This window comes from Antechinus flavipes, chromosome 4 (assembly GCF_016432865.1).
Source record: "Antechinus flavipes isolate AdamAnt ecotype Samford, QLD, Australia chromosome 4, AdamAnt_v2, whole genome shotgun sequence".
Classification (NCBI taxonomy): Eukaryota; Metazoa; Chordata; class Mammalia; order Dasyuromorphia; family Dasyuridae; genus Antechinus; species Antechinus flavipes.
The window spans coordinates 358,833,714-358,847,597 of NC_067401.1; positions in this window are offsets into that span (position 1 = coordinate 358,833,714).

Sequence of the window (13,884 nt, forward strand, 5' to 3'; positions counted from 1 at the left end):
TCCTTTTCCCTTTTTAATGATCTCTTTGAGAGACAGACTCCGTAGAGACACTGTTGAATCAAGGGGCATGCACATAGTTCCAAATTACTGTTCAAAATTACTAGATCAGTTCACAACTCCACCAACAATGCATCAGTGTCCTACTTTTCCCCACATTCTTCCAAAATTTATCATTATCTTTCCCTGTCATTCCAGCCAATCTGACAGGTGTGTAGTAGTATCTCAGAGTTGTCTTAATTTGCATTTCTCTAATCAGTAGTGATTTAGTGCATTTTTTCATATAACTATAGATGGCTTTAATTTCTTCATCTAATCCTAACCATTCTTCTAAAGAGCCGGCTTAATTGCTACTCTCTCAATGAAATCCTTCTCTCTCACCCTACTCTTCCTTTATTTCCTCCTCATCAATCAAAATAATAGTTGGCTTTTGCTAGCCACCGAATCATTGCCAGAATATATTGCAGCTGTTTAAGCATGAACCTTATCTCTCCCACTAGATTGTAGGCACTGTGAAGACATTAACTGACTTTGTCTTTCATCTTTTTACCCTTCCACACACCCTACATTATATTAGGAGACTCAGCAATTTTTTTTTTTTTGAATCAGTGGATGAGTGAGTGAATAAATAGATTCAAAGATAATTTCTGATAACCAGAATTGTCCTGAGGCAAGAAGCTGACAAAGCTTCTACCCATTTATCTGATTTGTATGATATTCTTTTTCCCTTCCTTGGCAGTCTAGTCTCTTGTTCCACAATCAGAAACTACCATTGTTTTCATTTCTGTTAAGATATAAATAACTGATAACAGATTTTGACATTAATGATGTTTTGAGATATAAATATTTTAATTGAAAGAAGTTCTGATGGTGGACTTTCAAACATCAAACATAATTGACATTCTCCTGGCATACATAAAATCATATGAGTAGGTGGTCAGGTATTCCCCCTAACCAAAAGTAGCTCTGTGACATCTCAAGGGGGTATGTGTCTCAGTCTCACAACATTTTTTATGTACCTACAAAGATTTTCATAGTGATATTTATAACCTAAAAGAAAACTCATCAAGTTTCTTGAATAAGTTAAGACCTAGATTTACTGTAGTTTTAGCTGTGTGATCTTAGGCAATTCCCTGAATATTCCTGTGCCTTATTTTTTTTCATCTACAAAAAGAGGGGGGCTAGAATTGATATCCTCTGAGAATCCTTTACATTATTCTCCTTGATTCTAGTCAAAGTAGGCAAAGTAGGAATACTTTTATTTAGAATTCACATGGTAAGTTCCAAGGGGCAAGCCATTTTGAGTTGTCATAACAAAAATTAGAGGCTCTAGACATTTTTCAGTAATTTAGAAAGTAGATGCTTTTAAAGAAATCACTTTACATGTAAAGAGTCTTAGACAGAAGAGCATAAAAATACATTTAAGTAATTCAGTGAAATATAAAGTAGACATTTTATTAATATTTCTTGAATATTCATATTAGAAAATTGTAGTAACAAAGTAACAATGATTAGTTTCTTCAGGGTGAACCTGAAAAGAGTAGTGCATGACTGATGGTCTTGGAATACTGTACACATGGGAGGACTGTTCTTAAGATGTTTTTGCCTACAGTTTAAAGTCTAAAGAAAAACTCATAAGACATAGGGATGATTAGGCATTGAATGTGATAAACCAGGCACTGCTATTAAAAACACATACCTCCCTACCAGAAGTAGGGGAAATTCTCTCAGCTAAAGTCATGACACTAGTTTCCCACTCTTTCTAGCTTGTATGATGATATACTTTCAATTTCAAAACTATCAAATTCAAAAGAATTTAGCATCAAAAAAACTTGAATTCCTATGAGATAATAAACTTCTTTTAAAATGACCTTAAAAACCTGTCCTACTTATTGACACACAAGTCTTCTTTTAAAATCTTAACTGTTATTCTTACGTGATACTTTCTTTCCTTTCTCCCTCCCCTCCCCCAATTCTATCCATTTCTTCTGTTCCTGTCTCTCCTGTAAGAGTCTCAGGGTCTCAGTGCCTCCTAGAAGAAAGAGTACATGAAGACAAAGTCCAAATATGCCATAAAAGAACTCTCTAAGAGGATAATTTAAGTTGAAAATAGACCATGAAATTGTGAGATTTTCTAAAATATATATTTGTTTTTCTTATTTGTCACCAATTTTAACATTTCTTGGAGATTATATGTGTTTTTAAAAAGATAAAAGTATATTTCAAAAACAGATGGAGGTCATTGAAGATCCTTTTACCAGATTTACCAGATAATTCAGTGAAATATAAAGTAGAAATTTTATTAATATTTCTTGAATATTCATATTAGAAAATTGTATATTTCAAAACCTATCAGTATTTGATAGAGCTGAGTATTTTGTAATAATTATATCAGTTTGTAGAGTAGAATAAGAAGTATGCACCAGATTTTCTAAAGCACTGTCATTCATTTGCCAATCTCCTCAAACTCTCCTCCCGAAATAGAAGCCAAGAGTGGGCATGCTTCATATGCATCATATAGAATAGAATTTGATTTTCCAGCCTTTCATCATTGCTCACTCTATTCAAGTATATACTATGTGGAATTTTAGCAACCAGTTCACATATCTATTTTCATACATAATCTTACTCTTCTCACAACATGCAGGGTAGTACCAAAAGTCTCCACAGCTCCTTATTTACAATCCCATTTATTTACCAAGACCCAAGTGCATGATGTTAACCTTTAAACTCCATATTCTTCCTTTGACTTTCATATTTCATGCAAATAAGAATGTGTCAAGTAGTGATGGAACTTAGCTTTGAAAAGAATTGAGATACAAAGGATTAATTATTTGAGGTGAGGAAGGGAACATCCCAGGGCTGGTGGACATCTTGGGTTAAAAAACAGAGATGAGAGATGGATAGTTATGAAGAACAGTAAGAAGAGTAGTTTAGCTGGACCATATGTAGTATGGAAAGGGGAATAATGTATAATAATATTCAATAATCAACTGTTATTTAGACTTTGCCTCAAGACTCCAAGTAGGAAGGCAGATTTTTCCACTTTTGAATAGCAAAGATAATTTGAAAAGCACAGATAATTAAATTACTAGAATCCAAAATTTGCCTCTTTGAAATCTCTATCTGCTCTTTTCTTTTCTTTTCTTTTTTTTTTTCATCCTAGGTTCAATTTCAAGAAGTTTAACCCTTAATCCATCTAATAGTCCTTCACCAACTTATGATCAAAATTTGCTCTAAGTTAAATATTTCTTGTATCTTCACTGGATTCATATATGGCAGGAATTTGAGGCCCTTCACTATACTTATCACTTATCTCTGAACCTCCCCTCAGATTATCCATATTCTTTTAAAATAGGGCATTGAGCATAATGCCAGTTTGCTTTGATGAGTCCTGGTATCTTGTCATTCAGCCTAACATCTTGTTACCTTTTTGAATGCCATATCACTATTTTGACTGAAATGAGACTTGCAATAAACTCAATCCCCGGATTTTTTTCAGGCTAATTATTGTCAATTCATAAAACTCCCATATTATCCTGATGAAAAAGAAGTCTTCTTTTAATCCAAGTGCAAGACTTTATATTTATCACTAATTTTCTTTTTATTAAATCAAACACAATGTCTGAGGTTGTTGAGACTTTTGTGGATCCTGTTATCAATACACTATCTTTCCCAGCTATATATCACTTGTTAATTTGATAAAGAGGCCATTAGTACTTTAACAAATTATTGAAAAACATGTTAAATGATACAGAGTCAAGCACCACATTGTTGGGGTAGTCTTCTACCAATTCCAATTAATAACTGATTACTGTTTGGTTCTTCCTAATTTCAAATTGTACTATAGTCTAACTCAGCTTAATTCCTAATTGGTAATATCACTCTATAACATACCTACATCTTTCCCTACTATCTAAAAAGGTTATCATAGAAAATTATTCAATGCTGTGCTGAAATCTAGGGAAACTTTTAATTATAGCTCTCTCTTTTCTACTAGATTTATCCTATCAAAAAAGGAGACTAGCTCTTGGTTCTTGATGATCATTGCTAGATAAAGGTGAAAGATGGATATAAAATTGAAGAAATTCACAGAATGATTGATACTTTAAGAAGGTGGTCTTGAAAGAAGGGGTAGAAATTTAATTCTTGAAAATTTTGCATCCTAAAGGATACTTAAAGGCTTATTGAATTCTGGCTGCCTTTGAATCCTTTGATGTCTTCTCTCCAGAACTCTGGAATATATTTTAGATTCTCTTTTTCTCTCTTCCCCTCTTTTCTCTCCTCTTCCTTCTATATTCCTCTCTGTCTCTGCCTCTTCCCTCCTTCTCTCTCCTGTTTTTCTCTTTTCTATCTCTATTTCTGTATCTCTTTGTCACACACACACACACACACACACACACACCCCTTATCTATGGAACCTATGAATACAGCTCACTATTCCTTAGAAAATGAAAAAAATGTTGCCTTTACAGATGGTCCAATTCCACTCCTCAGTTTTCCTCTGTGTGTATCAGCCATAATTTAAATCACCATTCAAGTGCTACTCTTATGGCTCCTTGCATTATGGAGGTAACCCAGTGGTTTTGAAGGCTATGCTAGAGAAAGGCAAAATCTGGCTGATTCTACCATAGACTGCAAAGACTTTGCCAATGTGCCCAGGCAGAGACTGCATGTCTATGGCTTCCAAATAAATTTTGAGAGGCCCATCAATAGTGTGACTTCAAAGTCATTTTGATTTTTGAACACTGCAACTGTCACAGATTATCTACTAAGTACCAGAAGGATTGTGATCTACTTTGGGTGACAAAATACTATATTCTGCAAATGTTTCCTTTATACACTCTGCAACATGTCACTTTCTAACATTTGAAAAGATGCTACCTTCAGTTTCTTCACAACTTTTGGGCCTGTTGTTTGCCTATTAAAAGTCTTTTTGTTTTCATTGCTGCTCATTTTACTTCCAAGACTTTGCAGTTTTCTCACCAACTTAGAATTTGAAAGACTCCAATTATTGATTATTGTTTTTCACTAAAGGCAATCTCCTTTCTCTTTTTCTTTCTGTCCATTTTCCTCTCTCTCTCTCTCTCTCTCTCTCTCTCTCTCTCTCTCTCTCTCTCTCTCTCTCTCTCTTTCTCAGTATGTCTGTCTGTCTCTCTCCCATTCCATTTTGAGCCCTAAATCACTTTTATTTATGGCTAATACACATAAAATAGTTTTTAGTGATATACCTATATCAAGAGAAAGAAAAGGCATATTTTAATGAAATTAGTTCTTAGATCCAGAACTGTGAAAGCCCTTGAGTACTCAGACACCTTCTTTTTGATCGCCACAAAAGTAGTCATTTACCACCATGTCCTATTTTAATTGAACAGTATTTTTCAAGAGAAAAAATTTCTCATATTTCATTTTTTGTTATTTCATTGCAATCCTTCAGTATTTCTATTTAGCCAGCCGGTGTTATGCCTCTGAGGAGTTGGTTAAGTCAATCTCCCAAGAGCATATACAGATTCCCAGTAGGGTCATACTTGAATACTTTTCAGCATGATAGAATTTTTTTTTTTTTTTTTTTTTTTTTTTTTTTTTATAATAAATTTTATTTTATTTAATAATAACTTCGCATTGACAGAATCCATGCCAGGATAATTTCTACACGACATTATCCCTTGCAATCACTTATGTTTCGTTTTTTCCCCTCCCTCCCTCCTCCCCCCCCCCCCAGGATGGCAAGCAGTCCTATATATGCTAAACATGTTGCAGTATATCCTAGATACAATACATATTTGCAGAACCAAACAGTTCTCTTGTTGCACAGGGAGAATTGGATTCAGAAGGTAAAAATAACTCGGGAAGAAAATCAAAATTGCAAATAGTTCACATTCATTTCCCAGTATTCCTTCTTTGGGTGTAGCTGTTTCTGTCCATCATTTCTCCAATGAAACTCAGTTAAGTCTCTTTGTCAGAGAAATCCACTTCCATCAGAATACATCCTCATACAATATCGTTGTCGAAGTGTATAATGATCTCCTGGTTCTGCTCATCTCACTTAGCATCAGTCCATGTAGGTCTCTCCAAGCCTCTCTGTATTCATCCTGCTGGTCATTCCTTACAGAGCAATAATATTCCATAACGTTCATATACCACAATTTACCCAGCCATTCTCCAATTGATGGGCATCCATTCATTTTCCAGTTTCTAGCCACTACAAACAGGGCTGCTACAAACATTTTGGCACATACAGGTCCCCTTCCCTTTTTTAGTATCTCTTTGGGGTATAAGCCCAATAGAAACACTGTTGGATCAAAGGGTATGCACAGTTTGATAACTTTTTGGGCATAATTCCAGATCGCTCTCCAGAATGGCTGGATTCGTTCACAACTCCACCAACAATGCATCAATGTCCCCGTTTTCCCGCATCCCCTCCAACATTCATCATTGTTTTTTCCTGTCATCTTAGCCAATCTGACAGGAGTGTAGTGATATCTCAGAGTTGTCTTAATTTGCATTTCTCTGATCAATAGTGATTTGGAACACTCTTTCATGTGAGTGGTAATAGTTTCAATTTCTTCATCTGAAAATTGTCTGTTCATATCCTTTGACCATTTATCAATTGGAGAATGGCTTGATTTTTTATAAATTTGAGTCAGTTCTCTATATATTTTGGAAATGAGGCCTTTATCAGAACCTTTAATTGTAAAGATGTTTTCCCAGTTAGTTACTTCCCTACTAATCTTGTTTGCATTCGTTCTGTTTGTACAAAGGCTTTTTAATTTGATATAATCAAAATTTTCTATTTTGTGATTGGTAATGGTCTCTAGTTCATCTTTGGTCACAAATTTCTTTCTCCTCCACAAGTCTGAGAGATAAACTATCCTATGTTCTTCTAATTTATTTATAATCTCGTTCTTTATGCCTAGGTCATGGACCCATTTTGATCTTATCTTGGTATGTGGTGTTAAGTGTGGGTCCTTGCCTAATTTCTGCCATACTAATTTCCAGTTATCCCAGCAGTTTTTATCAAATAATGAAATCTTATCCCAAAATTTAGAATCTTTGGGTTTGTCAAACACTAGATTGCTATAGTTGACTATTCTGTCTTGTGAACCTAACCTTTTCCACTGATCAACTAATCTATTTCTAAGCCAATACCAGATGGTTTTGGTGACTGCTGCTTTATAATATAATTTTAGATCAGGTACAGCTAGACCACCTTCATTTGATTTTTTTTTCATTAATTCCCTTGAGATTCTCGACTTTTTATTGTTCCATATGAATTTTGTTGTTATTTTTTCTAAATCATTAAAATATTTTCTTGGAAGTCTGATTGGTATAGCACTAAATAAATAGATTAGTTTAGGGAGTATTGTCATCTTTATTATATTTGCTCGGCCTATCCAAGAGCACTTAATATTTTTCCAATTATTTAAGTCTGACTTTATTTGTGTGAAAACTTTTTTGTAATTTTGCTCATATAATTCCTGACTTTCCTTTGGTAGGTAGATTCCCAAATATTTTATGCTATCAACAGTTATTTTGAATGGAATTTCTCTTTGTATCTCTTGCTCTTGGATTTTGTTGGTGGTGTATAAGAATGCTGAGGATTTATGGGGATTTATTTTGTATCCTGCTACTTTGCTAAAATTGTGAATTATTTCTAATAGCTTTTTAGTAGAATCTCTGGGGTTTTCTAGGTATACCATCATATCATCTGCAAAGAGTGATAGTTTGGTTTCCTCATTGCCTACTCTAATTCCTTTAATCTCTTTCTCGACTCTTATTGCAGAGGCCAGTGTTTCTAATACAATATTGAATAATAATGGTGATAGTGGGCAACCTTGCTTCACTCCAGATCTTACCGGGAAAGGTTCCAGTTTTTCCCCATTGCATATGATGCTTACTGAAGGTTTAAAATATATGCTCCTAACTATTTTAAGGAAAAGTCCTTTTATTCCTATGCTCTCAAGTGTTTTTATTAGGAATGGCTGTTGGATTTTATCAAATGCTTTTTCTGCATCTATTGAAATGATCATATGGTTTTTGTTTGGTTGGTTGTTGATATAGTCAATTATGTTAATAGTTTTCCTAATATTGAACCAGCCCTGCATTCCTGGTATAAATCCTACTTGGTCATAGTGTATTATCCTGGGGATGATTTTCTGTAATCTTTTTGCTAATATTTTATTTAAGATTTTAGCATCAATATTCATTAGGGAGATTGGTCTATAATTTTCTTTCTCTGTTTTCAGCCTACCTGGTTTAGGTATCAGTACCATATCTGTGTCATAAAAGGAGTTTGGTAGGACTCCTTCAATCCCTACTTCTTCAAATAGTTTATTTAGCATTGGAGTTAATTGATCTTTAAATGTTTGATAGAATTCAGATGTAAATCCATCTGGTCCTGGGGTTTTTTTCTTAGGGAGTTGATTGATAGTTTGTTCTATTTCTTTTTCTGAGATAGGAGTGTTTAGGATATTTACTTCTTCCTCTGTTAGTTTAGGTAAGCTATATTTTTGGAGGTATTCTTCTATTTCATTTAAGTTGTCGAATTTATTGGCGTAAAGTTGGGCAAAGTAACTCCTAATTATTGCTCTAATTTCCTCTTCGTTAGTGGTGAGTTCTCCCTTTTCATTTTTAAGACTAACAATTTGATTTTCCTCTTTCCTTTTTTTAATCAGATTTACTAAGGGTTTGTCTATTTTGTTGGTTTTTTCATAGAACCAACTCTTAGTTTTATTAATCAATTCAATAGTTTTTTTACTTTCAATTTTATTGATCTCTCCTTTTATTTTTTGAATTTCAAGTTTAGTGTTTGATTGGGGGTTTTTAATTTGTTCCTTTTCTAGCATTTTTAGTTGCAAGCCCAATTCATTAACCTTCTCTTTCTCTATTTTATACAAATAGGCCTCTAGAGATATGAGATTTCCCCTTATTACCGCTTTGGCTGCATCCCATACATTTTGGTATGATGTCTCATTATTATCATTTTCTTGGATGAAGTTATTAATTATGTCTATAATTTGCTGTTTCACCCAATCATTCTTTAGTATGAGATTATTTAGTTTCCAATTATTTTTTGGTCTACTTTCCTGTGGCTTTTTATTGAATGTAATTTTCAATGCATCATGGTCTGAAAAGGATGCATTCACTATTTCTGCCTTACTGCATTTGAGTTTGAGGTTTTTATGTCCTAATATATGATCAATTTTTGTATAAGTTCCATGAACTGCTGAAAAGAAGGTGTACTCCTTTCTGTCCCCATTACATTTTCTCCAGAGATCTATCATATCTAATTTTTCTAGTATTCTATTTATCTCTTTGACTTCTTTCTTATTTATTTTGTGGTTTGATTTATCTAATTCTGAGAGTGCAAGGTTGAGATCTCCCACTATTATAGTTTTACTGTCTATTTCTTCTTGCAGCTCTCTTAATTTCTCTTTTAGGAATTTAGATGCTACACTACTTGGTGCATATATATTTAATATAGATACTTCTTCATTATTCATTCTACCCTTTAGCAAGATATAGTGCCCTTCCTTATCTCTTTTGATTAGATCAATTTTTGCTTTAGCTTGATCTGAGATCAGGATGGCTACCCCTGCTTTTTTGGCTTCACCTGAAGCATAGTAGATTTTGCTCCAACCTTTTACCTTTAACCTGCATGTATCACCCCGCTTCAGGTGTGTTTCCTGTATACAACATATTGTAGGATTCTGGCTTTTAATCCATTCTGCTAACCGCTTCCTCTTTATAGAGGAGTTTACCCCGTTCACATTTATGGTTAAAATGACCAATTCTGTATTACTTGCCATCTTGTTAACCCCGGTTTATGCTTTTCTCCCTTCTTACTCCCTTACCCCCTCCCTTACCCCCCTTCCCAGTATTAAGCTTGTGAGCTCCCCTTGCTTCTCACAGCCCTCCCTTTTTCAGTATCCCTCCCCTCCCCTTAGGGTTCCCCCCCCCCAACTTACCCCTTTCCCTCCCAGTTCCCGTATTCCCTTCCACTTAGCTTATTCCTTCCTTTTTCACTTTTCCCTTCTCACTTTTCAATGAGGTGGGAGAAGTTTCACCATAGATTGAATATGTCTAAAATTCTTCTCTTACTGCCAATTCTGAAAGCAGTAAAATACACACTATTTTCATTCCTCTCCATTCTTTCTCTCAGATATACTAGGTTTTCTTTGCCTCTTCATGAAATGTAGTACCCCCACTTTCCCTTTTTTTCTAGTACAATGTCCTTTCCTCAACTAGTTTCTAGAACAAGGTATACATGTATTTTTTATACATCTTTACAGCCGAAATATAGTTCCCAAGATTAATCTTTACCTTTTTAGATTTCTCTTGAGTTCTGTGCTTGTAGATCAAATTTTTTGTTAAGTTCTGGCTTTTTCATCAGAAATAGATGAAATTCGCTTATTTCGTTGAATGACCATCTTCTTCCCTGGAAAAAGATGCTCAGTCTCGCTGGGTAAGTTATTTTTGGTTGCATACCAAGTTCCTTAGCCTTTCGGAATATCATATTCCAGGCCCTTCGATCCTTTAATGTGGATGCTGCCAGATCCTGGGTGATCCTTATTGTGGCTCCTTGATACTTGAATTGGGTTTTTCTAGCCGCTTGCAGTATTTTTTCCTTTGCCTGAGGGTTCTGGCATTTGGCCACTATATTCCTTGGTGTTTTGATTTTAGGATCCCTTTCAGTAGGGGATCGATGAATTCTTTCAATGTCTATTTTACCTTCTGTTTCTATGACTTCTGGGCAGTTCTCTTTGATAATTTCCTGGAAGATAGTGTTCAGGCTTTTTTTTTCATCATACTTTTCTGGAAGTCCGATGATTCTCAGGTTGTCTCTCCTGGATCTGTTTTCCAGGTCTGTTGTCTTCCCCAGAAGGTATTTCACATCCTTTTCCATTGTTTGATTTTTTTGGATTTGCTTGACTGATTCTTCTTGTCTCCTCGAGTCATTCAATTCCAATTGTTCGACCCTGATTTTCAGTGAGGTATTTTCTTCACTCACTTTTTTAAGATCTTTTTCTAATTGTCCAATTGAGTTCTTTTGTTCTGTGGAATTTTTTTCCATTTCGCCAATTTTGTTTTTTAGAGAGCTGTTTTCTGTTTCCAGTTCACTAATCCTATTTTTCAAGGATTTGGTTTCTTTATCCACTCTCTCTTTAACTGACTTCTCCAGGCTCTTTTGCCAAGCCTCCCTCTCCTTTTGCAGAGCCTCCCTCTCCTTTTCCCATTTTTCTTCTAGCTCCCTTGTGAGAGCCTTTTTAATTTCCTCCATGAGATTCATCTGTGCTGAGGGATATAAGTTCTCCTCCTTCGGGGATTCACCTGGGGACTGTTTGTTTTTAGTCTCCTCAGGGTTTGGAGTCTGCTCTTTATCTGTATAAAAGCTGTCCAGGGTTAAATTCTTTTTCAGTTTCTTGCTCATTCTGTCTATTTATCAAAGACAAACTATCAAAGAAACAGAAGGAAAAAAAACCCCTTGAATGGAGGCTGCTTTCTTTGGGGGAGGGGCAGGGTATTCGTGAGGCACAGGTCCTACTGTGCTATGGCGCCTGCGCGCTGAGATCCGAGCGCTCTGAGGTCCGAGCGGGCTAAGACACTGTGGGGGAGGGGTGGCCAGGTCCCTAGAAACTCCAGCTGTTTGGGATTGTATTCTTCACCCCCGGTGTTTTTAGCTTCTCTGCTGGGCTGCTGACTTGCTCCTATAGCAAAGCTCTCACCGCAGAGACGGCTGCGGTCCTACCCCCTCTCCGCTCCACCCGGTTCTGAGCTGCTATCTGTGCTCTGGTTGCAGCTGCTGCTACCCGCAGACTGCTTCCAAATACCGTCCCCGCCCTCGCGCAAAAACAGACCTTTCTTGACGAGTCTCAAGGATGGTTTCTCTTGGTAAGTAATTGTATGGTTTTTTTTTCAGTCGAGCATTAATTCAGAGGCATGAAATGAAATGAATAGTGAGAGAAAAACACGGAGATTACACAGAAGTGTATTTCCTCTCCGCCATCTTGGCCGGAAGTCTCAGCATGATAGAATTTATGAAAGCTTGTCTTCCATTAGAAAAGCATTAGAAAATCCTAAAACCATTTCCACAGCAAGATGAGCCATTATAATAAGTTAGTGAATGCTACCCTGTTCTATTTCATCGAATAGACTAGAAGTCCTTGCAAGAGAGAGACCACATCTTTATTCACTTTGCTCTTCTTCGGTGCTTAGCTTAATGCCTTTCACACGATAGAACCATAAATAAGTTAAATCAAACTTAGATCAATTTTATAACATCCATTGACATTCAGTTTTATAACATTCATTGACATGGATTATTTTCTCAATAATAGTGGAAAATTTATATGTTAGACCAGAAACAAGTATAACATGTTTCGTGAACCTTCATACTCCCATGTCAAGTATAAAATTGCCTCAATCATATGATGATATTCGGGGGAAGCTATGTCTAAATAAAAGTCATAGCCCAATAAGTTTTAAACACCAATGATACTAGAGTTTTATTAGGCCCAATTAAGCTGTTCTGGTAAAAGTTTAACCACAAGCAAAATGTATACAGATCAGACACACTTTTAAGTTTAATCATTGTTAATTTTTTTTCATGACTTTAAATAATAAAAAAGCCCTAATTTCTAACAAACTGCTTTTATTGACTTTTCTTTCACTCCACCTAAATTCAATCAATCCTGACAGTTGAACCTTCAGTAAAATTATCTCATCCTTCCCTGTTATGACCTACCTGGGGAGAAACTTGGGGTATTCCCCCTCCCAGATAGGTTCTTTTGCAAAGGCTTTCTTTTGCCTTAGTTCTTATCCAGTCTTCAATTAATAAATTGATGTTGCTTTAAACAAATTGAGACCTACGAAAGACCTTAGCTTAAAAATGTCAAAATTTTCCTCTGCAACTGGAGCCATCTCTAACTTGAGTCTTGTTATTGGATGCCAATGACCCTGGAGGAAAATGAGGTTGATGACTTTGTGCAGCTCTGCCTCACTTAAGTCCAATTAACTTGCCAGTTGAGAAATCACCTTCCTGATTCATTTGTCCTTTTTAAGAACAAACAACAATCTCATCCTTCCTATTCTAGGTGCCACCATTCCACTTCAGTCCTTTATTACCTTTCATTAGGATTACTACAATTGCCTTCCATCTGAAATCCATTTCACCTGCTGCTGTTTCATTTATCTTCCTATAAAATAGTTACAATCACATCATCTTTACATAAATCCTTTTCAATAGTTCATTTCCTATTGAACAAAATGAGCAAACATATTTTCTAATATATGACCCTGATTTTAAATGTCAAGCTTTCATCTCCATACCCAATTCTGTGACCACCTCAACTATATCCTTGTCCCAGAGCATTCCCCATGATATCCTAATTTGATTCATGAACTCACATTCCCTCTCTTTGTATCCCTTTCCTGTTCTTTAGATTCACTTATCCGATTCTTGCTTATCCTTCAATGCTATCTCTATTAAGTACATCCTTGCATCCCTGGTCAGGGTGTGTTATCTTTTCTTGAATTAGGTTGATAATCTGGTAAAAAGACAAAACAACCCTGGAATTGGAGTCAGAAGACTTTGGATCAAATTCTGCCTTTTACCATTTATTTATGTCACTTTGGGTAAGCCATGTCTCCTCTCTGGACTTTGATTTCTTCATATGAAAAATGAAAAGATTGGACCAGGTCATCTTCTACCTCTAACTCCATCATTCTATGATGTTTTCTCTTATTCCACTTCTATGACCTGTAGCTCTTTGTGCTTGTATTATATCCCATATAGAAATGTCCATTTTGGAAAAGAATTCCCATTCTATGTGATATCCCATACTGGAATGTCCATTCTAGAAGGGGAGAAAGCATGAGTTATTCCTC